We start from the raw sequence: 21,664 nt of genomic DNA, 5'->3' as shown, positions 1-21,664 counted from the left end.
TTCGGGTCCAGTTCTGAAATCACCTCTTGGAATGAAAGTGATGTCAGTTCCTTTCTTCCAAGGCAAGAGATTGTGTTCCGGAAGGCTCAGCTTTGAGCGTCATGAACATTGGCCCTCAGTCTTTGCATCCCAGTCCAATGCAGAGCCACATAAAGCATGCAGGTGTGTCTGTTTCCATAGTGTGGTGGTTCCAGTACAATGCATAGCCACATGAAGCAAGCCGGCAAGTGTGTCTGTTTGTGTAGTGTAGTGGTTATCATGCGCACCTCACATGCAAAAGGTCCCTGGTTCGAAGTCAAGAAAAAACAGCAAGTCGCTGGGCTTTTTCCCAGTATTTGCATTTCCTAACTCAGCTGACAGGCAAGCTGAGGTAAAAGAGACTGTGTCTATCCCTCACCATCGTGAGGTACTACGCTCCTGGGGCATCTGTCACAGCTCACCAAGAGGAGTTGCGCCAGCTTACGTCAGTCAGTTGCTCACTGTTTGACCTTTGCATTGAAGCCTGAGCCTACCGCATTCAAGCCAGCCAAGGAAGGAAGGTATGAGAACGAAAATAGCTTTCCTGCCCTCACCAAGAACACACACCTTGAGCAAATAAGGTGCCAGACTTACAAGGCCCAATCGCCAACGGAGCATCACTTTTAGTGACGCCCCGGTGGCACTATGCACTGCGCGGTATTTACAAGATGGCGTTCAGCCAATTTTTGTGGCTTAACACCACCTTGTAAATACGGCACCTTAGCATTCAGCGCTTTCCCTGGAAGGGGCGTGCAATGGGTGTTGCTGTGAGTGTGCCACAGCAACACCATAGCATTTTGATGCTGCTCCAGATTTAGGAGTTGTCGTAAATCTGCGTCAGCGCCAAAATCCAACGCCATCCCAGGGGTATCGTTAGAGTGGCGCACTGAGGAGAAATGTTTTCATTTCTCCTCGTTTTACCTCTTTCTATGTGTGCTGCATTCTGCAGCACACATAGAAGTAAGAGCAAATCACCATTGAAGATTTTTCTTTTGGCCAGGAAGGTGTCCCTTCCTGCACAAAAACAATTTCCCCCTCAACGCAGTCATCCTTGTACCATGGTGCAAGAACGGCTGCGTTGGCGCTCAGCAGCTAATTTAGAGCTGGCGCAGGGGGAAGCACAGGGGTGCGCTGTATTCTACTAAATACGGCGCTTCCCTGCATTTTGAAAATGACGGAGCGTGGGGCTTGCAAATTTGGCACAGCGTCGCGCTCAGTCATTTTCTTGTAAATCTGGAACAAAATGTCTAAAGGATAGAGGCTTTTTATGTCATGTTCGATGACGACCATGCAAATGACTCTAGTCATACTGCAGAAGAGAGCACCATGTGGCGTTTCTTGCTTTGGGATGTAGTCTCCCACTCTCTGCCACCAACCCTCGGAGCAGGGTGGGAGCCGTAGCCCTTCTGTGCCCAGGCTCGTTGGTCTAGGGGTATGATTCTCGCTTTGGGTGTGAGAGGTCCCGGGTTCAAATACCCGACGAGCCCATTTTAGCGGAAAACAATCAAATCATTCTCAAAATGCACAACCCCTCAACATTTCTCATTCCACTCGAAGCATTGTTGCGCAAAACATATTTTTTGCCTCAGGCGAAAAATGGATTACAATGCCTTGACTTCCTTCCTGCTTGCTCTCAGTGCGCCCTGTGTGATGATTTCACAGGTTTGCGTTCCTGGCATTTAGGCGTCAGATATTTGTCTGTCTCTGCCCGCAGCTGTGACTTTTCAGGACGTCTGAGTGTATGCATGCTGGCTGACACCGCTGCAATTTTCACACTTACCCCTCGCATTCTGAGCAACTGCTGATCAAGTATAGAGGAAATCGGGCAAACATATGAGGGGAACTGTGCTCCTTTAGTCAAGCCAGCAAGCTTGTTTCTGTAGTGTAGTGGTTATCACATTTGCCTCACACGCAAAAGGTCCCCGGTTCGACACTGGGCAGCAGTAGCTTTTGTGTTTCTTCACTAAAACCTCAGTCTCTCTCAATGCACACTTAGACAGAAATGACCTTTAAAAACTTGTGACCTGTGTAAAATGTGCTTTACTATTGCAGGACGATAAAAAGTTATCTGCATCCCTCGGTGGTCGTGCATGTGCCTTGTTTCTTGTTCTGTTTTTTTTTTTTTCTTGGCCATGTTATATTGTGGGGCCTTTAAAGCTGTGACTTTGATAGGAACATTGCAAGCGGCAGCATCAACAAGTGCATACTGAAGAGTCAGACCTGCACAATGTTTTGGCTGTCAGGATGGCCGAGTGGTCTAAGGTGCCAGACTCAAGAGAGCTTGATCTTCATTGAAGCTGAGCCTTCTGGTCTCTTCATGGAGGCGTGGGTTCAAATCCCACTCCTAACAGGTGTGTTTTCTTCCCTTAAATCTTGCTCTGCTTGCACAGCCAGCTCCTCACACCACTATCTTTGGAAGCTGCTGTGGCATGTGAGGAGAAATCCACCAACCCATCGGCTGGGCCCTCAATCAAAATTCTGTGTATTACTGGAAGGGGCATCTCAGGCACACCTTCTGTTAGAGCTGCACTTTATGACAGTAACTACCATGCTGGTTTCTACTTAAGCAGTTGATTCTATCGTTTGAAGTGAGTCTCTCCTGCCACCTTTTGGGCAAAGAAGACACTGCCCCTGCAACAACACAGGCAGACAAGCTCAAACTGGGTTTCTTGGTTAGGTGGGCGGAGCATATTGGCAATGGTGCCTCCTCGTGACTTGCAATTTACATGAAGAAGACAGAGAGGCAGCTGGGAGTAGGCAGTACCCATGAACCCCTGAACACTGTCTTGCGACTTGCACACAATTCTAAAATGAGGTGGGGGAAAGGAGGTGATTTCCCCATCAAGGGCCATTCCGGGAAATCAGCTACCCCGCGTCTCCCAGGTGAGTGTTTCAGGCCTATGAGCCACTACTATAAATCTCGCCTGATCGAGCAAGTGTGCTTGAATCCAAGAGGCATGCTTCTCTGGCTCAAGAGCTAGCAGGCTCTTCAGTGCTTCTGGTCTGGAAGTCTAAGGTGCAAGGGTCCAGGACTTGCAGAGGGTTACAACTACCAGAAAGGGTCTGCTTTTCACATCAGTGCCCTAGTTCAGCTCTCTGGCACAGGGCATCTTGACTACCTCTTTCCTTGCTAGAGACAAACAAAAAATCCTTGACAGAAAACATCAATTGCTATGGCACGCTTAGAGAGAGAGCCTCCAAATGGCCCTGCTTTTCTGAAAGACGCTTCTGAAGATGTTTCAAATGCCTCTGCAGCAGCAGTCTAGTTGGTATAGGGGTATGATTCTCGCTTCGGGTTTGAGAGGACCTTGGTTCAAATCCCAGACAAACCCTTACCTTTATAGGTTCAGTCTGTGTTTTAAACAGGAGTATTTCTGCTTTTCACTCTTGTAAGATGTCATGTTGCAATGCAATACATGCTTTACACCTGCGTTGAGACGGTTCAGCATCATGAAGGTATGCAAGATTTCTTTGCAACTGCTTTTCTGTGCTGGAGCAGCAGTGCTCATAGGAACATTAAATGCACAGTGCTTCTCCATGGTAATTTCGGGTCGAGTTCTGAAATCACCTCTTGGAATGAAAGTGATGCCAGTTCCTTTCTTCCAAGGCAAGAGATCGTGTTCCGGAAGGCTCAGCTTTGAGCGTCATGAACATTGGCCCTCAGTCCTTGCATCCCAGTCCAATGCAGAGCCACATAAAGCAAGCAGGTGTGTCTGTTTCCATAGTGTGGTGGTTCCAGTACAATGCATAGCCACATGAAGCAAGCCTGCAAGTGTGTCTGTTTGTGTAGTGTAGTGGTTATCATGCGCACCTCACATGCAAAAGGTCCCTGGTTCAAAGCCAAGCAAAAACAGCAAGTCGCTGGGCTTTTTCCCAGTATTTGCATTACCTGACTCAGCTGACAGGCAAGCTGAGATAAAAGAGACTGTGTCTATCCCTCACCATCGTGAGGTACTACGCTCCTGGGGCATCTGTCACAGCTCACCAAGAGGAGTTGCGCCAGCTTACGTCAGTCAGTTGCTCACTGTTTGACCTTTGCATTGAAGCCTGAGCCTACCACATTCATGCCAGCCAAGGAAGGAAGGTATGAGAGCGAAAATAGCTTTCCTGCCCTCACCAAGAACACACACCTTGAGCAAATAAGGTGCCAGACTTACAAGGCCCAATCGCCAACGGAGCATCACTTTTAGTGACGCCCCGGTGGCACTATGCACTGCGCGGTATTTACAAGATGGCGTTCAGCCACTTTTTGTGGCTTAACACCACCTTGTATATACGGCACCTTAGCATTCAGCGCTTTCCCTGGAAGGGGCGTGCAATGGGTGTTGCTGTGAGTGTGCCACAGCAACACCATAGCATTTTGATGCTGCTCCAGATTTAGGAGTTGTCGTAAATCTGCGTCAGCGCAAAAATCCAACGCCATCCCAGGGGTATCGTTAGAGTGGCGCACTGAGGAGAAATGTTTTCATTTCTCCTCGTTTTACCTCTTTCTATGTGTGCTGCATTCTGCAGCACACATAGAAGTAAGAGGAAATCACCATTGAAGATTTTTCTTTTGGCCAGGAAGGTGTCCCTTCCTGCACAAAAACAATTTACCCCTAAACGCAGTCATCCTTGTACCATGGTGCAAGAACGGCTGCGTTGGCGCTCAGCAGCTAATTTAGAGCTGGCGCAGGGGGAAGCACAGGGGTGCGCTGTATTCTACTAAATACGGCGCTTCCCTGCATTTTGAAAATGACGGAGCGTGGGGCTTGCAAATTTGGCACAGCGTCGCGCTCAGTCATTTTCTTGTAAATCTGGGACAAAATGTCTAAAGGATAGAGGCTTTTTATGTCATGTTCGATGACGACCATGCAAATGACTCTAGTCATACTGCAGAAGAGAGCACCATGTGGCGTTTCTTGCTTTGGGATGTAGTCTCCCACTCTCTGCCACCAAACCTCGGAGCAGGGTGGAAGCCGTAGCGCTTCTGTGCCCAGGCTCGTTGGTCTAGGGATATGATTCTCGCTTCGGGTGCGAGAGGTCCCGGGTTCAAATCCCGGACGAGCCCATTTTAGCGGAAAACAATCAAATCCTGCTCAAAATACACAACCCCTCAACATTTCTCATTCCACTCGAAGCATTGTTGCGCAAAACATGTTTTTTGCCTCAGGCGAAAAATGGATTACAATGCCTTGGCTTCCTTCCTGCTTGCTCTCAGTGCGCCCTGTGTGATGATTTCACAGGCTTGCGTTCCTGGCATTTAGGCATCAGATATTTGTCTGTCTCTGCCCGCAGCTGTGACTTTTCAGGACGTCTGAGTGTATGCATGCTGGCTGACACCGCTGCAATTTTCACACTTACCCCTCGCATTCTGAGCAACTGCTGATCAAGTATAGAGGAAATCGGGCAAACATATGAGGGGAACTGTGCTCCTTTAGTCAAGCCAGCAAGCTTGTTTCTGTAGTGTAGTGGTTATCACATTTGCCTCACACGCAAAAGGTCCCCGGTTCGACACTGGGCAGCAGTAGCTTTTGTGTTTGCTCACTAAAACCTCAGTCTCTCTCAATGCACACTTAGACAGAAATGACCTTTAAAAACTTGTGACGTGTGTAAAATGTGCTTTACTATTGCAGGACGATAAAAAGTTATCTGCATCCCTCAGTGGTCGTGCATGTGCCTTGTTTCTTGTTCTGTTTTTTTTTTTTTTCTTGGCCATGTTATATTGTGGGGCCTTTAAAGCTGTGACTTTGATAGGAACATTGCAAGCGGCAGCATCAACAAGTGCAGACTGAAGAGTCAGACCTGCACAATGTTTTGGCTGTCAGGATGGCCGAGTGGTCTAAGGTGCAAGACTCAAGAGAGCTTGATCTTCAGTGAAGCTGAGCCTTCTGGTCTCTTCATGGAGGCGTGGTTTCAAATCCCACTCCTAACAGGTGTGTTTTCTTCCCTTAAATCTTGCTCTGCTTGCACAGCCAGCTCCTCACACCACTATCTTTGGAAGCTGCTGTGGCGTGTGAGGAGAAATCCACCAACCCATCAGCTGGGCCCTCAATCAAAATTCTGTGTATTACTGGAAGGGGCATCTCAGGCACACCTTCTGTTAGAGCTGCACTTTATGACAGTAACAACCATGCTGGTTTCTACTTAAGCAGTTGATTATATCGTTTGAAGTGAGTCTCTCTTGCCACCTTTTGGGCAAAGAAGACACTGCCCCTTCAACAACACAGGCAGACAAGCTCAAACTGGGTTTCTTGGTTAGGTGGGCGGAGCATATTGGCAATGGTGCCTCCTCGTGACTTGCAATTTACATGAAGAAGACAGAGAGGCAGCTGGGAGTAGGCAGTACCCATGAACCCCTGAACACTGTCTTGCGACTTGCACACAATTCTGAAATGAGGCGGGGGAAAGGAGGTGATTTCCCCATCAAGGGCCATTCCGGGAAATCAGCCAACCCGCGTCTCCCAGGTGAGTGTTTCAGGCCTATGAGCCACTACTATAAATGTCACCTGATCGAGCCTGATTGAGCGAGCAAGTGTGCTTGAATCCAAGAGGCATGCTTCTCTGGCTCAAGAGCTAGCAGGCCCTTCAGTGCTTCTGGTCTGGAAGTCTAAGGTGCAAGGGTCCAGGACTTGCAGAGAGTTACAACTACCAGAAAGGGTCTGCTTTTCACATCAGTGCCCTAGTTCAGCTCACTGGCACAGGGCATCTTGACTACCTCTTTCCTTGCTAGAGACAAACAAAAAATCCTTGACAGAAAACATCAATTGCTATGGCACGCTTAGAGAGAGAGCCTCCAAATGGCCCTGCTTTTCTGAAAGACGCTTCAGAAGATGTTTCAAATGCCTCTGCAGCAGCAGTCTAGTTGGTATAGGGGTATGATTCTCGTATCGGGTGTGAGAGGACCTTGGTTCAAATCCCAGACAAACCCTTACCTTTATAGGCTCAGTCTGTGTTTTAAACAGGAGTATTTCTGCTTTTCACTCTTGTAAGATGTCATGTTGCAATGCAATACATGCTTTATACCTGCGTTGAGACGGTTCAGCATCATGAAGGTATGCGAGATTTCTTTGCAACTGCTTTTCTGTGCTGGAGCAGCAGTGCTCATAGGAACATTAAATGCACAGTGCTTCTCCATGGTAATTTCGGGTCCAGTTCTGAAATCACCTCTTGGAATGAAAGTGATGCCAGTTCCTTTCTTCCAATGCAAGAGATCGTGTTCCGGAAGGCTCAGCTTTGAGCGTCATGAACATTGGCCCTCATCCTTGCATCCCAGTCCAATGCCACATAAAGCAAGCAGGTGTGTCTGTTTCCATAGTGTGGTGGTTCCAGTACAATGCATAGCCACATGAAGCAAGCCGGCAAGTGTGTCTGTTTGTGTAGTGTAGTGGTTATCATGCGCACCTCACATGCAAAAGGTCCCTGGTTGGAAGCCAAGCAAAAACAGCAAGTCGCTGGGCTTTTTCCCAGTATTTGCATTTCCTGACTCAGCTGACAGGCAAGCTGAGATAAAAGAGACTGTGTCTATCCCTCACCATCGTGAGGTACTACGCTCCTGGGGCATCTGTCACAGCTCACCAAGAGGAGTTGCGCCAGCTTACGTCAGTCAGTTGCTCACTGTTTGACCTTTGCATTGAAGCCTGAGCCTACCGCATTCAAGCCAGCCAAGGAAGGAAGGTATGAGAGCGAAATTAGCTTTCCTGCCCTCACCAAGAACACACACCTTGAGCAAATAAGGTACCAGACTTACAAGGCCCAATCGCCAACGGAGCATCACTTTTAGTGACGCCCCGGTGGCACTATGCACTGCGCGGTATTTACAAGATGGCGTTCAGCCACTTTTTGTGGCTTAACACCACCTTGTAAATACGGCACCTTAGCATTCAGCGCTTTCCCTGGAAGGGGCGTGCAATGGGTGTTGCTGTGAGTCTGCCACAGCAATACCATAGCATTTTGATGCTGCTCCAGATTTAGGAGTTGTCGTATATCTGCGTCAGCGCCAAAATCCAACGCCATCCCAGGGGTATCGTTAGAGTGGCGCACTGAGGAGAAATGTTTTCATTTCTCCTCGTTTTTTCTCTTTCTATGTGTGCTGCATTCTGCAGCACACATAGAAGTAAGAGCAAATCACCATTGAAGATTTTTCTTTTGGCCAGGAAGGTGTCCCTTCCTGCACAAAAACAATTTCCCCCTCAACGCAGTCATCCTTGTACCATGGTGCAAGAACGGCTGCGTTGGCGCTCAGCAGCTAATTTAGAGCTGTCGCAGGGGGAAGCACAGGGGTGCGCTGTATTCTACTAAATACGGCGCTTCCCTGCATTTTGAAAATGACGGAGCGTGGGGCTTGCAAATTTGGCACAGCGTCGCGCTCAGTCATTTTCTTGTAAATCTGGGACAAAATGTCTAAAGGATAGAGGCTTTTTATGTCATGTTCGATGACGACCATGCAAATGACTCTAGTCATACTGCAGAAGAGAGCACCATGTGGCGTTTCTTGCTTTGGGATGTAGTCTCCCACTATCTGCCACCAACCCTCGGAGCAGGGTGGGAGCCGTAGCGCTTATGTGCTCAGGCTCATTGGTCTAGGGGTATGATTCTCGCTTCGGGTGCGAGAGGTCCCAGGTTCAAATCCCGGACGAGCCCATTTTAGCGGAAAACAATCAAATCCTGCTCAAAATACACAACCCCTCAACATTTCTCATTCCATTTGAAGCATTGTTGCGCAAAACATATTTTTTGCCTCAGGCGAAAAATGGATTACAATGCCTTGGCTTCCTTCCTGCTTGCTCTCAGTGCGCCCTGTGTGATGATTTCACAGGCTTGCGTTCCTGGCATTTAGGCATCAGATATTTGTCTGTCTCTGCCCGCAGCTGTGACTTTTCAGGACGTCTGAGTATATGCATGCTGGCTGACACCGCTGCAATTTTCACACTTACCCCTCGCATTCTGAGCAACTGCTGATCAAGTATAGAGGAAATCGGGCAAACATATGAGGGGAACTGTGCTCCTTCAGTCAGGCCAGCAAGCTTGTTTCTGTAGTGTTTCTTCCGCCCCATCTCCCTTCTGCCTTTCCCAGCCAAAGTAATAGAGAAGACCGTCAACAAACAGCTGACCACCTTCCTGGAAGACAACAACCTGCTCGACCCCTCACAGACCGGATTCCGAACCAACCACAGCACTGAAACCGCCCTCATCTCAGTCACAGACGACATCAGAACCCTGATGGACAACGGTGAAACAATCGCCCTCATTCTTCTCGACCTCTCGGCTGCCTTTGACACCGTCTGTCACCGCACCCTAATAACCCGCCTCTGCTCCACCGGGATCCAAGACCAGGCCCTGGTCTGGATCGCCTCCTTCCTTGCAAACCGCTCCCAGGGAGTCTACCTCCCTCCGTTTCGCTCAGAACCCACTGAGATCATCTGCGGCGTACCTCAAGGCTCATCACTCAGCCCGACACTCTTCAATGTCTACATGAGCCCCCTCGCCAACATCGTACGCAAGCACGACATCATCATCACCTTCTACGCCGACGACACCCAACTTATACTCTCCCTCACCAAGGACCCCGCCAGCGCCAAGACCAACCTACAAGAGGGTATGAAGGACGTCGCAGATTGGATGAGGCTCAGCCGCCTAAAGCTGAACTCTGAAAAAACTGAAGTCCTCATCCTCGGCAACACCCCGTCCGCCTGGGACGACTCCTGGTGGCCCACAGCCCTCGGCACCGCACCGACCCCCGCAGACCACGCCCGCAACCTCGGCTTCATCTTGGACCCTCTTCTCACCATGACCAAGCAAGTCAACGCCGTGTCCTCCGCCTGCTTCCTCACCCTCTGCATGCTCCGCAAGATCTTCCGCTGGATCCCCGCCGACACCAGAAAAACCGTGACCCACGCCCTCGTCACGAGCCGCCTGGACTACGGCAACACCCTCTACGCCGGGACCACAGCCAAACTCCAAAATCGCCTACAACGCATTCAAAACGCCTTGGCCCGCCTCATCCTCGACGTACCCCGCAGCAGCCACATCTCCGCACACCTGAGACACCTGCATTGGCTCCCAGTCAGCAAAAGGATCACCTTCCGACTTCTCACCCACGCACACAAAGCCCTCCACGACAAGGGACCGGAATACCTCAACAGATGCCTCAACTTCTACGTCCCCACCCGCCTCCTCCACTCCTCTGGCCTCGCACTCGCCGCCGTCCCTCGCATCCGACGCTCCACGGCGGGTGGGAGATCTTTCTCCTTCCTGGCGGCCAAGACCTGGAACTCTCTCCCCACCAGCCTCAGGACCACCCAGGACCACTCCGCTTTCCGGAGGCTCCTAAAGACCTGGCTGTTCGAGCAGCGATAACCACCCCCTTTGTCCCTAGCGCCTTGAGAACCGCACGGGTGAGTAGCGCGCTTTATAAATGCTGATGATTTGATTTGATTAGTGTAGTGGTTATCACGTTTGCCTCACACGCAAAATGTCCCCGGTTCGACACTGGGCAGCAGTAGCTTTTGTGTTTGCTCACTAAAACCTCAGTCTCTCTCAATGCACACTTAGACAGAAATGACCTTTAAAAACTTGTGACCTGTGTAAAATTTGCTTTACTATTGCAGGACGCTAAAAAGTTATCTGCATCCCTCGGTGGTCGTGCATGTGCATTGTTTCTTGTTCTGTTTTTTTTTTTTTTTTCTTGGCCATGTTATATTGTGGGGCCTTTAAAGCTGTGACTTTGATAGGAACATTGCAAGCGGCAGCATCAACAAGTGCAGACTGAAGAGTCCGACCTGCACATTGTTTGGGCTGTCAGGATAGCCGAGTGGTCTAAGGCGCCAGACTCAAGAGACCTTGATCTTCAGTGAAGCTGAGCATTCTGGTCTTTTCATGGAGGCGTGGGTTCAAATCTCACTTTTGACAGGTGTATTTTCTTCCCTTAAATCTTGCTCTGCTTGCAGAGCCAGCTCCTCACACCACTATCTTTGGAAGCTGCTGTGGCATGTGAGGAGAAATCCACCAACCCATCGGCTGGGCCCTCAATCAAAATTCTGTGTATTACTGGAAGGGGCGTCTCAGGCACACCTTCTGTTAGAGCTGCACTTTATGACAGTAACTACCATGCTGGTTTCTACTTAAGCAGTTGATTCTATCGTTTGAAGTGAGGCTCTCCTGCCACCTTTTGGGCAAAGAAGACACTGCCCCTGCAACAACACAGGTAGACAAGCTCAAACTGGGTTTCTTGGTTAGGTGGGCGGAGCATATTGGCAATGGTGCCTCCTCGTGACTTGCAATTTACATGAAGAAGACAGAGAGGCAGCTGGGAGTAGGCAGTACCCATGAACCCCTGAACACTGTCTTGCGACTAGCACACAATTCTGAAATGAGGCGGGGGAAAGGAGGTGATTTCCCCATCAAGGGCCATTCCGGGAAATCAGCCACCCTGCGTCTCCCAGGTGAGTGTTTCAGGCCTATGAGCCACTAATATAAATCTCGCCTGATCGAGCGCTGATCGAGCAAGTGTGCTTGAATCCAAGAGGCATGTGTTGTATCGCAGTTTTAATTAAATAAGCTATATATATATTGTTCTATATAAATAAGTTTATCCTAATAGGAGTTTAATATTTACACCGATAGAAGTAGTATGTTCCACCTCCCCTTCCCCTTAGAATGGTAGAGTCCGACAGTTATTGGGCTGGAGTTGACAGTAGAACGTTGAGGAGCTAGAAGAGCAGCTGTGTGGAGAACTGTTGCTGAGGCAGTAGAGATGAAAGAATAAAGACTGAAGTAAAAGGAATTTGATTGAAGTGTCTTCATATCAGCATGCTCCTCTGGCTCAAGAGCTAGCAGGCCCTTCAGTGCTTCTGGTTGGGAAGTCTAAGGTGCAAGGGTCCATGACTTGCAGCGGGTTACTACTACCAGAAAGGGTCTGCTTTTCACATCAGTGCCCTAGTTCAGCTCACTGGCACAGGGCATTTTGACTACCTCTTGCCTTGCTAGAGACAAACAAAAAATCCTTGACAGAAAACATCAATTGCTATGGCACGCTTAGAGAGAGAGCCTCCAAATGGCCCTGCTTTTCTGAAAGACGCTTCAGAAGATGTTTCAAACGACTATGCAGCGGCAGTCTAGTTGGTATAGGGGTATGATTCTCGCTTCGGGTGTGAGAGGACCTCGGTTCACATCCCAGACAAACCCCTACCTTTATAGGTTCAGTCTGTGTTTTAAACAGGAGTATTTCTGCTTTTCACTCTTGTAAGATGTCATGTTGCAATGCAATACATGCTTTATACTGGCGTCGAGACGGTTCAGCATCATGAAGGTATGCGAGATTTCTTTGCAACTGCTTTTCTGTGCTGGAGCAGCAGTGCTCGTAGGAACATTAAATGCACAGTGCTTCTCCATGGTAATTTCGGGTCCAGTTCTGAAATCACCTCTTGGAATGAAAGTGATCCCAGTTCCTTTCTTCCAAGGGAAGAGATCGTGTTCCGGAAGGCTCAGCTTTGAGCGTCATGAACATTGGCCCTCATCCTTGCATCCCAGTCCAATGCATAGCCACATAAAGCAAGCAGGTGTGTCTGTTTCCATAGTGTGTTGGTTCCAGTACAATGCATAGCCACATGAAGCAAGCCGGCAAGTGTGTCTGTTTGTGTAGTGTAGTGGTTATCATGCGCACCTCACATGCGAAAGGTCCCTGGTTCGAGTCGCTGGATTTTTCACAGTATTTGCATTTCCTGCCTCACCTGACAGGCAAGCTGAGATAAAAGAGACTGTGTCTATCCCTCACCATCGTGAGGTACTACGCTCCTGGGGCATCTGTCACAGCTCACCAAGAGGAGTTGCGCCAGCTTACGGCAGTCAGTTGCTCACTGTTTGACCTTTGCAATGAAGCCTGAGCCTACAGCATTCAAGCCAGCCAAGGAAGGAAGGTACGAGAGCGAAAATAGCTTTCCTGCCCTCACCAAGAACACACACCTTGAGCAAATAAAGTGCCAGACTTACAAGGCCCTATCGCCACCGGAGCATCACTTTTAGTGACGCCCCGGTGGCACTATGCTCTGTGCGGTATTTACAAGATGGCGTTCAGCCACTTTTTGTGGCTTAACACCACCTTGTAAATACGGCCCCTTTGCACGCAGCGCTTTCCCTGGAAGGGGCGTGCAATGGGTGTTGCTGGGAGTGTGCCACAGCAACACCATAGCATTTTGATGCTGCTCCAGATTTAGGAGTTGGCGTAAATCTGCGTCAGCGCCAAAATCCAACGCCATCCCAGGGGTGTCGTTAGAGTGGCGCACTGAGGAGAAATGTTTTCATTTCTCCTTGTTTTTGCTCTTTCTATGTGTGATGCATTCTGCAGCACACATAGAAGTAAGAGCAAATCACCATTGAAGATTTTTTTTTTGGGCAGGAAGGTGTCCCTTCCTGCACAAAAACAATTTCCCCCTCTACGCAGTCATCCTTGTACCATGGTGCAAGAACGGCTGCGTTGGTGCTCAGCAGCTAATTTAGAGCTGGCGCAGGGGGAAACACAGGGGTGCGCTGTATTCTACTAAATACGGCGCTTCCCTGCATTTTGAAAATGACGGCGCGTGGGGCTTGCAAATTTGGCACAGTGTCGCGCTCAGTCATTTTCTTGTAAATCTGGGCCAAAATGTCTAAAGGATAGAGGCTTTTTATGTCATGTTCGATGAAGACCATGCAAATGACTCTAGTCGTACTGCAGAAGAGAACACCATGTGCAGTTTCTTGCTTTGGGATGTAGTCTCCCACTCTCTGTCACCAACCCTCCGAGCAGGGTCGGAGCCGTTGCGTTTCTGTTCCCAGGCTCGTTGGTCTAGGGGTACGATTCTCGCTTAGCGTGCGAGAGGTCCCGGGTTCAAATCCCAAACGAGCCCATTTTAGCGGAAAACAATCAAATCCTGCTCAAAATACACAACCCCTCAACATTTCTCATTCCACTTGAAGCATTGTTTCGCAAAACATATTTTTTGCCTCAGGCGAAAAATTTATTACAATGCCTTGGCTTCCTTCCTGCTTGCTCTCAGTGCGCCCTGTGTGATGATTTCACAGGCTCTCCTTCCTGGCATTTAGGCATCAGATATTTGTCTGTCTCTGCCCGCAGTTGTGGGATTTTTCAGGACGTCTGAGTGTATGCATGCTGGCTGACACCGCTGCAATTTTCACACTTACCCCTCGCATTCCGAGCAACTGCTGATCAAGTATAGAGTAAATCGTGCACACATATGAGGGGAACTGTGCTCCTTCAGTCAAGCCAGCAAGCTTGTTTCTGTAGTGTAGTGGTTATCACGTTTGCCTCACACGCGAAAGGCCCCCGGTTCGAGACCGGGCAGAAACACTTAGCAGCAGCAGCTTTTGTGTTTGCTCCCTAAAACCTCAGTCTCTCTCAATGCACACTTAGACAGAAATGACCTTTAAAAACTTGTGACCTGTGTAAAACGTGCTTTACTATTGCAGGACGCTAAAAAGTTATCTGCATCCCTCGGTGGTCGTGCATGTGCATTGTTTCTTGTTCTGTTTTTTTTTTTTTTCTTGGCCATGTTATATTGTGGGGCCTTTAAAGCTGTGACTTTGATAGGAACATTGCAAGCGGCAGCATCAACAAGTGCAGACTGAAGAGTCCGACCTGCACACTGTTTTGGCTGTCAGGATGGCCGAGTGGTCTAAGGCGCCAGACTCAAGAGAGCTTGATCTTCAGTGAAGCTGAGCCTTCTGGTCTCTTCATGGAGGCGTGGGTTCAAATCCCACTTCTGACAGGTGTATTTTCTTCCCTTAAATCTTGCTCTGCTTGCAGAGCCAGCTCCTCACACCACTATCTTTGGAAGCTGCTGTGGCATGTGAGGAGAGATCCACCAACCCATCGGCTTGGCCCTCGATCAAAATTCCGTGTATTACTGGAAGGGGCGTCTCAGTCACACCTTCTGTTAGAGCTGCACTTTATGACAGTAACTACCATGCTGGTTTCTACTTAAGCAGTTGATTCTATTGTTTGAAGTAAGGCTCTCCTGCCACCTTTTGGGCAAAGAAGACTCTGCCCATGCAACAACACAGGCAGACAAGCTCAAACTAGGTTTCTTGGTTAGGTGGGCGGAGCATATTGGCAATGGTGCCTCCTCGTGACTTGAAATTTACATGAAGAAGACAGAGAGGCAGCTGGGAGTAGGCAGTCCCCATGAACCCCTGAACACTGTCTTGTGACTAGCAAACAATTCTGAAATGAGGCGGGGGAAAGGAGGTGATTTCCCCATCAAGGGCCATTCCGGGAAATCAGCCACCCTGCGTCTCCCAGGTGAGTGTTTCAGGCCTACAGTATGAGCCACTAATATAAATCTCGCCTGATCGAGCAAGTGTGCTTGAATCCAAGAGGCATGCTCCTCTGGCTCAAGAGCTAGCAGGCCCTTCAGTGCTTCTGGTTGGGAAGTCCAAGGTGCAAGGGTCCATGACTTGCAGCGGATTACAACTACCAGAAAGGGTCTGCTTTTCACATGAGTGCCCTAGTTCAGCTCACTGGCACAGGGCATTTTGACTACCTCTTGCCTTGCTAGAGACAAACAAAAAATCCTTGAGAGAAAACATCAATTGCTATGGCACGCTTAGAGAGAGAGCCTCCAAATGGCCCTGCTTTTCTGAAAGACGCTTCAGAATATTTTTCAAATGACTATGCAGCAGCAGTCTAGTTGGTATAGGGGTATGATTCTCGCTTCGGGTGTGAGAGGCCCTCGGTTCAAATCCCAGACAAACCCCTACCTTTATAGGTTCAGTCTGTGTTTTAAACAGGAGTATTTCTGCTTTTCACTCTTGTAAGATGTCATGTTGCAATGCAATACATGCTTTGTACTGGCGTTGAGACGGTTCAGCATCATGAAGGTATGCGAGATTTCTTTGCAACTGCTTTTCTGTCCTGGAGCAGCAGTGCTCGTAGGAACATTAAATGCACAGTGCTTCTCCATGGTAATTTCGGGTCCAGTTCTGAAATCACCTCTTGGAATGAAAGTGATCCCAGTTCCTTCCTTCCAAGGGAAGAGATCGTGTTCCGGAAGGCTCAGCTTTGAGCGTCATGAACATTGGCCCTCATCCTTGCATCCCAGTCCAATGCATAGCCACATAAAGCAAGCAGGTGTGTCTGTTTCCATAGTGTGGTGGTTCCAGTACAATGCATAGCCACATGAAGCAAGCCGGCAAGTGTGTCTGTTTGTGTAGTGTAGTGGTTATCATGCGCACCTCACATGCGAAAGGTCTCTGGTTTGAGTCGCTGGGCTTTTTCACAGTATTGGCATTTCCTGCCTCACCTGACAGGCAAGCTGAGATAAAAGAGACTGTGTCTATCCCTCACCATCTTGAGGTACTACGCTCCTGGGGCATCTGTCACAGCTCACCAAGAGGAGATGCGCCAGCTTACGGCAGTGAGTTGCTCACTGTTTGACCTTTGCAATTAAGCCTGAGCCTACAGCATTCAAGCCAGCCAAAGAAGGAAGGTACAAGAGCGAAAATAGCTTTCCTGCCCTCACCAAGAACACACACCTTGAGCAAATAAAGTGCCAGACTTACAAGGCCCTATCGCCACCGGAGCATCACTTTTAGTGACGCCCCGGTGGCACTATGCACTGCGCGGTATTTACAAGATGGCGTTCAGCCACTTTTTGTGGCTTAACACCACCTTGTAAATACGGCCCCTTAGCACGCAGCGCGTTCCCTGGAAGGGGCGTGCAATGGGTGTTGCTAGGAGTGTGCCACAGCAACACCACAGCATTTTGATGCTGCTCCAGATTTAGGAGTTGGCGTAAATCTGCGTCAGCAACAAAATCCAACGCCATCCCAGGGGTGTCGTTAGAGTGGCGCACTGAGGAGAAATGTTTTCATTTCTCCTTGTTTTTGCTCTTTCTATGTGTGATGGATTCTGCAGCACACATAGAAGTAAGAGCAAATCACCATTGAAGATTTTTTTTTGGGGCAGGAAGGTGTCCCTTCCTGCACAAAAACAATTTACCCCTCAACGCAGTCATCCTTGTACCATGGTGCAAGAACGGCTGCGTTGGCGCTCAGCAGCTAATTTAGAGCTGGCGCAGGGGGAAGCACAGGGGTGCGCTGTATTCTACTAAATACGGCGCTTCCCTGCATTTTGAAAATGACGGCGCGTGGGGCTTGCAAATTTGGCACAGCGTCGCGCTCAGTCATTTTCTTGTAAATCTGGGCCAAAATGTCTAAAGGACAGAGGCTTTTTATGTCATGTTCGATGAAGACCATGCAAATGACTCTAGTCGTACTGCAGAAGAGAGCACCATGTGCAGTTTCTTGCTTTGGGATGTAGTCTCCCACTCTCTGTCACCAACCCTCCGAGCAGGGTCGGAGCTGTTGCGTTTATGTGCTCAGGCTCGTTGGTCTAGGGGTATGATTCTCGCTTAGGGTGCAAGAGGTCCCGGGTTCAAATCCCAGACGAGCCCATTTTAGCGGAAAACAATCAAATCCTGCTCAAAATACACAACCCCTCAACATTTCTCATTTCACTCGAAGCATTGTTGCGCAAAACATATTTTTTGCCTCAGGCGAAAAATGGATTACAATGCCTTGGCTTCCTTCCTGCTTGCTCTCAGTGCGCCCTGTGTGATGATTTCACAGGCTCTCGTTCCTGGCATTTAGGCATCAGATATTTGTCTGTCTCTGCCCGCAGCTGTGGGATTTTTCAGGACGTCTGAGTGTATGCATGCTGGCTGACACCGCTGCAATTTTCACACTTACCCCTCGCATTCCGAGCAACTGCTGATCAAGTATAGAGGTAATCGTGCAAACATATGAGGGGAACTGTGCTCCTTCAGTCAAGCCAGCAAGCTTGTTTCTGTAGTGTAGTGGTTATCACGTTCGCTTCACACGCTAAAGGTCCCCGGTTCGAGACCGGCAGAAACACTTGGCAGCAGCAGCTTTTGTGTTTGCTTCCTAAAACCTCAGTCTCTCTCAATGCACACTTAGACAGAAATGACCTTTAAAAACGTGTGACCTGTGTAAAACGTGCTTTACTATTGCATGACGCTAAAAAGTTATCTGCATCCCTCGGTGGTCGTGCATGTGCATTGTTTCTTGTTCTGTTTTTTTTTTTTTTTCTTGGCCATGTTATATTGTGGGGCCTTTAAAGCTGTGACTTTGATAGGAACATTGCAAGCGGCAGCATCAACAAGTGCAGACTGAAGAGTCCGACCGGCACACTGTTTTGGCTGTCAGGATGGCTGAGTGGTCTAAGGTCCCAGTCTCAAGAGAGCTTGATCTTCAGTGAAGCTGAGCCTTCTGGTCTCTTCATGGAGGCGTGGGTTCAAATCCCACTTCTGACAGGTGTATTTTCTTCCCTTAAATCTTGCTCTGCTTGCAGAGCCAGCTCCTCACACCACTATCTTTGGAAGCAGCTGTGGCATGTGAGGAGAAATCCACCAACCCATCGGCTGGGCCCTCGATCAAAATTCCGTGTATTACTGGAAGGGGCGTCTCAGGCACACCTTCTGTTAGAGCTGCACTTTATGACAGTAACTACCATGCTGGTTTCTACTTAAGCAGTTGATTCTATCGTTTGAAGTGAGGCTCTCCTGCCACCTTTTGGGCAAAGAAGACACTGCCCCTGCAACAACACAGGCAGACAAGCTCAAACTGGGTTTCTTGGTTAGGTGGGCGGAGCATATTGGCAATGGTGCCTCCTCGTGACTTGCAATTTACATGAAGAAGACAGAGAGGCAGCTGGGAGTAGGCAGTACCCATGAACCCCTGAACACTGTCTTGCGACTAGCAAACAATTCTGAAATGAGGCGGGGGAAAGGAGGTGATTTCCCCATCAAGGGCCATTCCGGGAAATCAGCCACCCTGCGTCTCCCAGGTGAGTGTTTCAGGCCTATGAGCCACTAATATAAATCTCGCCTGATCGAGTGCTGATTGAGCAAGTGTGCTTGAATCCAAGAGGCATGCTCCTCTGGCTCAAGAGCTAGCAGGCCCTTTAGTGCTTCTGGTTGGGAAGTCTAAGGTGCAAGGGTCCATGACTTGCAGCGGGTTACAACTACCAGAAAGGTTCTGCTTTTCACATCAGTGCCCTAGTTCAGCTCACTGGCACAGGGCATTTTGACTACCTCTTGCCTTGCTAGAGACAAACAAAAAATCCTTGAGAGAAAACATCAATTGCTATGGCACGCTTAGAGAGAGAGCCTCCAAATGGCCCTGCTTTTCTGAAAGACGCTTCAGAAGATGTTTCAAATGACTATGCAGCAGCAGTCTAGGTGGTATAGGGGTATGATTCTCGCTTCGGGTGTGAGAGGCCCTCGCTTCAAATCCCAGACAAACCCCTACCTTTATAGGTTCAGTCTGTGTTTTAAACAGGAGTATTTCTGCTTTTCACTCTTGTAAGATGTCATGTTGCAATGCAATACATGCTTTATACTGGCGTCGAGACGGTTCAGCATCATGAAGGTATGCGAGATTTCTTTGCAACTGCTTTTCTGTGCTGGAGCAGCAGTGCTCGTAGGAACATTAAATGCACAGTGTTTCTCCATGGTAATTTTGGGTCCAGTTCTGAAATCATCTCTTGGAATGAAAGTGATCCCAGTTCCTTTCTTCCAAGGGAAGAGATCGTGTTCCGGAAGGCTCAGCTTTGAGCGTCATGAACATTGGCCCTCATCCTTGCATCCCAGTCCAATGCATAGCCACATAAAGCAAGCAGGTGTGTCTGTTTCCATAGTGTGGTGGTTCCAGTACAATGCATAGCCACATGAAGCAAGCCGGCAAGTGTGTCTGTTTGTGTAGTGTAGTGGTTATCGTGCGCACCTTACATGCGAAAGGTCCCTGGTTCTAGTCGCTGGGCTTTTTCACAGTATTTGCATTTCCTGCCTCACCTGACAGACAAGCTGAGATAAAAGAGACTGTGTCTATCCCTCACCATCGTGAGGTACTACGCTCCTGGGGTATCTGTCCCAGCTCACCAAGAGGAGTTGCGCCAGCTTACGGCAGTCAGTTGCTCACTGTTTGACCTTTGCAATGAAGCCTGAGCCTACAGCATTCAAGCCAGCCAAGGAAGGAAGGTACGAGAGCGAAAATAGCTTTCCTGCCCTCACCAAGAACACACACCTTGAGCAAATAAAGTGCCAGACTTACAAGACCCTATCGCCACCGGAGCAGCACTTTTAGTGACGCCCCGGTGGCACTATGCACTGCGCGGTATTTACAAGATGGCGTTCAGCCACTTTTTGTGGCTTAACACCACCTTGTAAATACGGCCCCTTAGCACGCAGCGCGTTCCCTGGAAGGGGCGTGCAATGGGTGTTGCTGGGAGTGTGCCACAGCAACACCATAGCATTTTGATGCTGCTCCAGATTTAGGAGTTGGCGTAAATCTGCCTCAGCGCCAAAATCCAACGCCATCCCAGGGGTGTCGTTATAGTGGCGCACTGAGGAGAAAAGTTTTCATTTCTCCTTGTTTTTGCTCTTTCTATGTGTGATGCATTCTGCAGCACACATAGAAGTAAGAGCAAATCACCATTGAAGATTTTTTTTTTGGGCAGGAAGGTGTCCCTTCCTGCACAAAAACAATTTACCCCTCAACGCAGTCATCCCTGTACCATGGTGCAAGAACGGCTGCGTTGGCGCTCAGCATCTAATTTAGAGCTGGCGCAGGGGGAAGCACAGGGGTGCGCTGTATTCTACTAAATACGGCGCTTCCCTGCATTTTGAAAATGACGGCGCGTGGTGCTTGCAAATTTGGCACAGCGTCGCGCTCAGTCATTTTCTTGTAAATCTGGGCCAAAATGTCTAAAGGATAGAGGCTTTTTATGTCATGTTCGATGAAGACCATGCAAATGACTCTAGTCGTACTGCAGAAGAGAGCACCATGTGCAGTTTCTTGCTTTGGGATGTGGTCTCCCACTCTCTGTCACCAACCCTCCGAGCAGGGTCGGAGCCGTTGTGTTTCTGTGCCCAGGCTCGTTGGTCTAGGGGTATGGTTCTCGCTTAGGGTGCGAGAGGTCCCGGGTTCAAATCCCGGACGAGCCCATTTTAGTGGAAAACAATCAAATCCTGCTCAAAATACACAACCCCTCAACATTTCTCATTCCACTCGAAGCATTGTTGCGCAAAACATATTTTTTGCCTCAGGCGAAAAATGGATTACAATGCCTTGGCTTCCTTCCTGCTTGCTCTCAGTGCGCCCTGTGTGATGATTACACAGGCTCTCGTTCCTGGCATTTAGGCATCAGATATTTGTCTGTCTCTGCCCGCAGCTGTGGGATTTTTCAGGACGTCTGAGTGTATGCATGCTGGCTGACACCGCTGCAATTTTCAAACTTACCCCTCGTATTCCGAGCAACTGCTGATCAAGTATAGAGGAAATCGTGCAAACATATGAGGGGAACTGTGCTCCTTCAGTCAAGCCACCAAGCTTTTTTCTGTAGTGTAGTGGTTATCACGTTCGCCTCACATGCGAAAGGTCCCCGGTTCGAGACCGGGCAGAAACACTTGGCAGCAGCAGCTTTTGTGTTTGCTTCCTAAAACCTCAGTCTCTCTCAATGCACACTTAGACAGAAATGACCTTTAAAAACTTGTGACCTGTGTAAAACGTGCTTTACTATTGCAGGACGCTAAAAAGTTATCTGCATCCCTCGGTGGTCGTGCATGTGCATTGTTTCTTGTTCTGTTTTTTTTTT

General features: G+C 48.9%; 5 non-coding genes across 5 annotated transcripts; all 5 read left to right on the top strand.

Annotated features, from left to right (window-relative positions):
• Positions 1-4,996: 4,996 nt before the first annotated feature.
• Positions 4,997-5,068, top strand: TRNAP-CGG (transfer RNA proline (anticodon CGG)). The gene has a single exon. It is a non-coding gene; the product is annotated as a tRNA-Pro (tRNA).
• A 9,200-nt stretch (positions 5,069-14,268) lies between these two features.
• Positions 14,269-14,341, top strand: TRNAV-CAC (transfer RNA valine (anticodon CAC)). Its single transcript has one exon. It is a non-coding gene; the product is annotated as a tRNA-Val (tRNA).
• Positions 14,342-14,647: 306 nt separating this feature from the next.
• TRNAL-CAA (transfer RNA leucine (anticodon CAA)) lies at positions 14,648-14,759 on the top strand. Its single transcript has 2 exons — positions 14,648-14,685; positions 14,714-14,759. It is a non-coding gene; the product is annotated as a tRNA-Leu (tRNA).
• A 6,183-nt stretch (positions 14,760-20,942) lies between these two features.
• TRNAP-AGG (transfer RNA proline (anticodon AGG)) lies at positions 20,943-21,014 on the top strand. The gene has a single exon. It is a non-coding gene; the product is annotated as a tRNA-Pro (tRNA).
• A 388-nt stretch (positions 21,015-21,402) lies between these two features.
• TRNAV-CAC (transfer RNA valine (anticodon CAC)) lies at positions 21,403-21,475 on the top strand. Its single transcript has one exon. It is a non-coding gene; the product is annotated as a tRNA-Val (tRNA).
• Positions 21,476-21,664: the final 189 nt, after the last annotated feature.

The sequence above is a fragment of the Pleurodeles waltl genome, unplaced genomic scaffold (genome assembly GCF_031143425.1).
Source record: "Pleurodeles waltl isolate 20211129_DDA unplaced genomic scaffold, aPleWal1.hap1.20221129 scaffold_72, whole genome shotgun sequence".
Lineage (NCBI taxonomy): Eukaryota > Metazoa > Chordata > Amphibia > Caudata > Salamandridae > Pleurodeles > Pleurodeles waltl.
The sequence above is the reverse complement of the archived record's forward strand: the minus strand, read 5'-3'. Positions and strand labels throughout refer to the sequence as shown.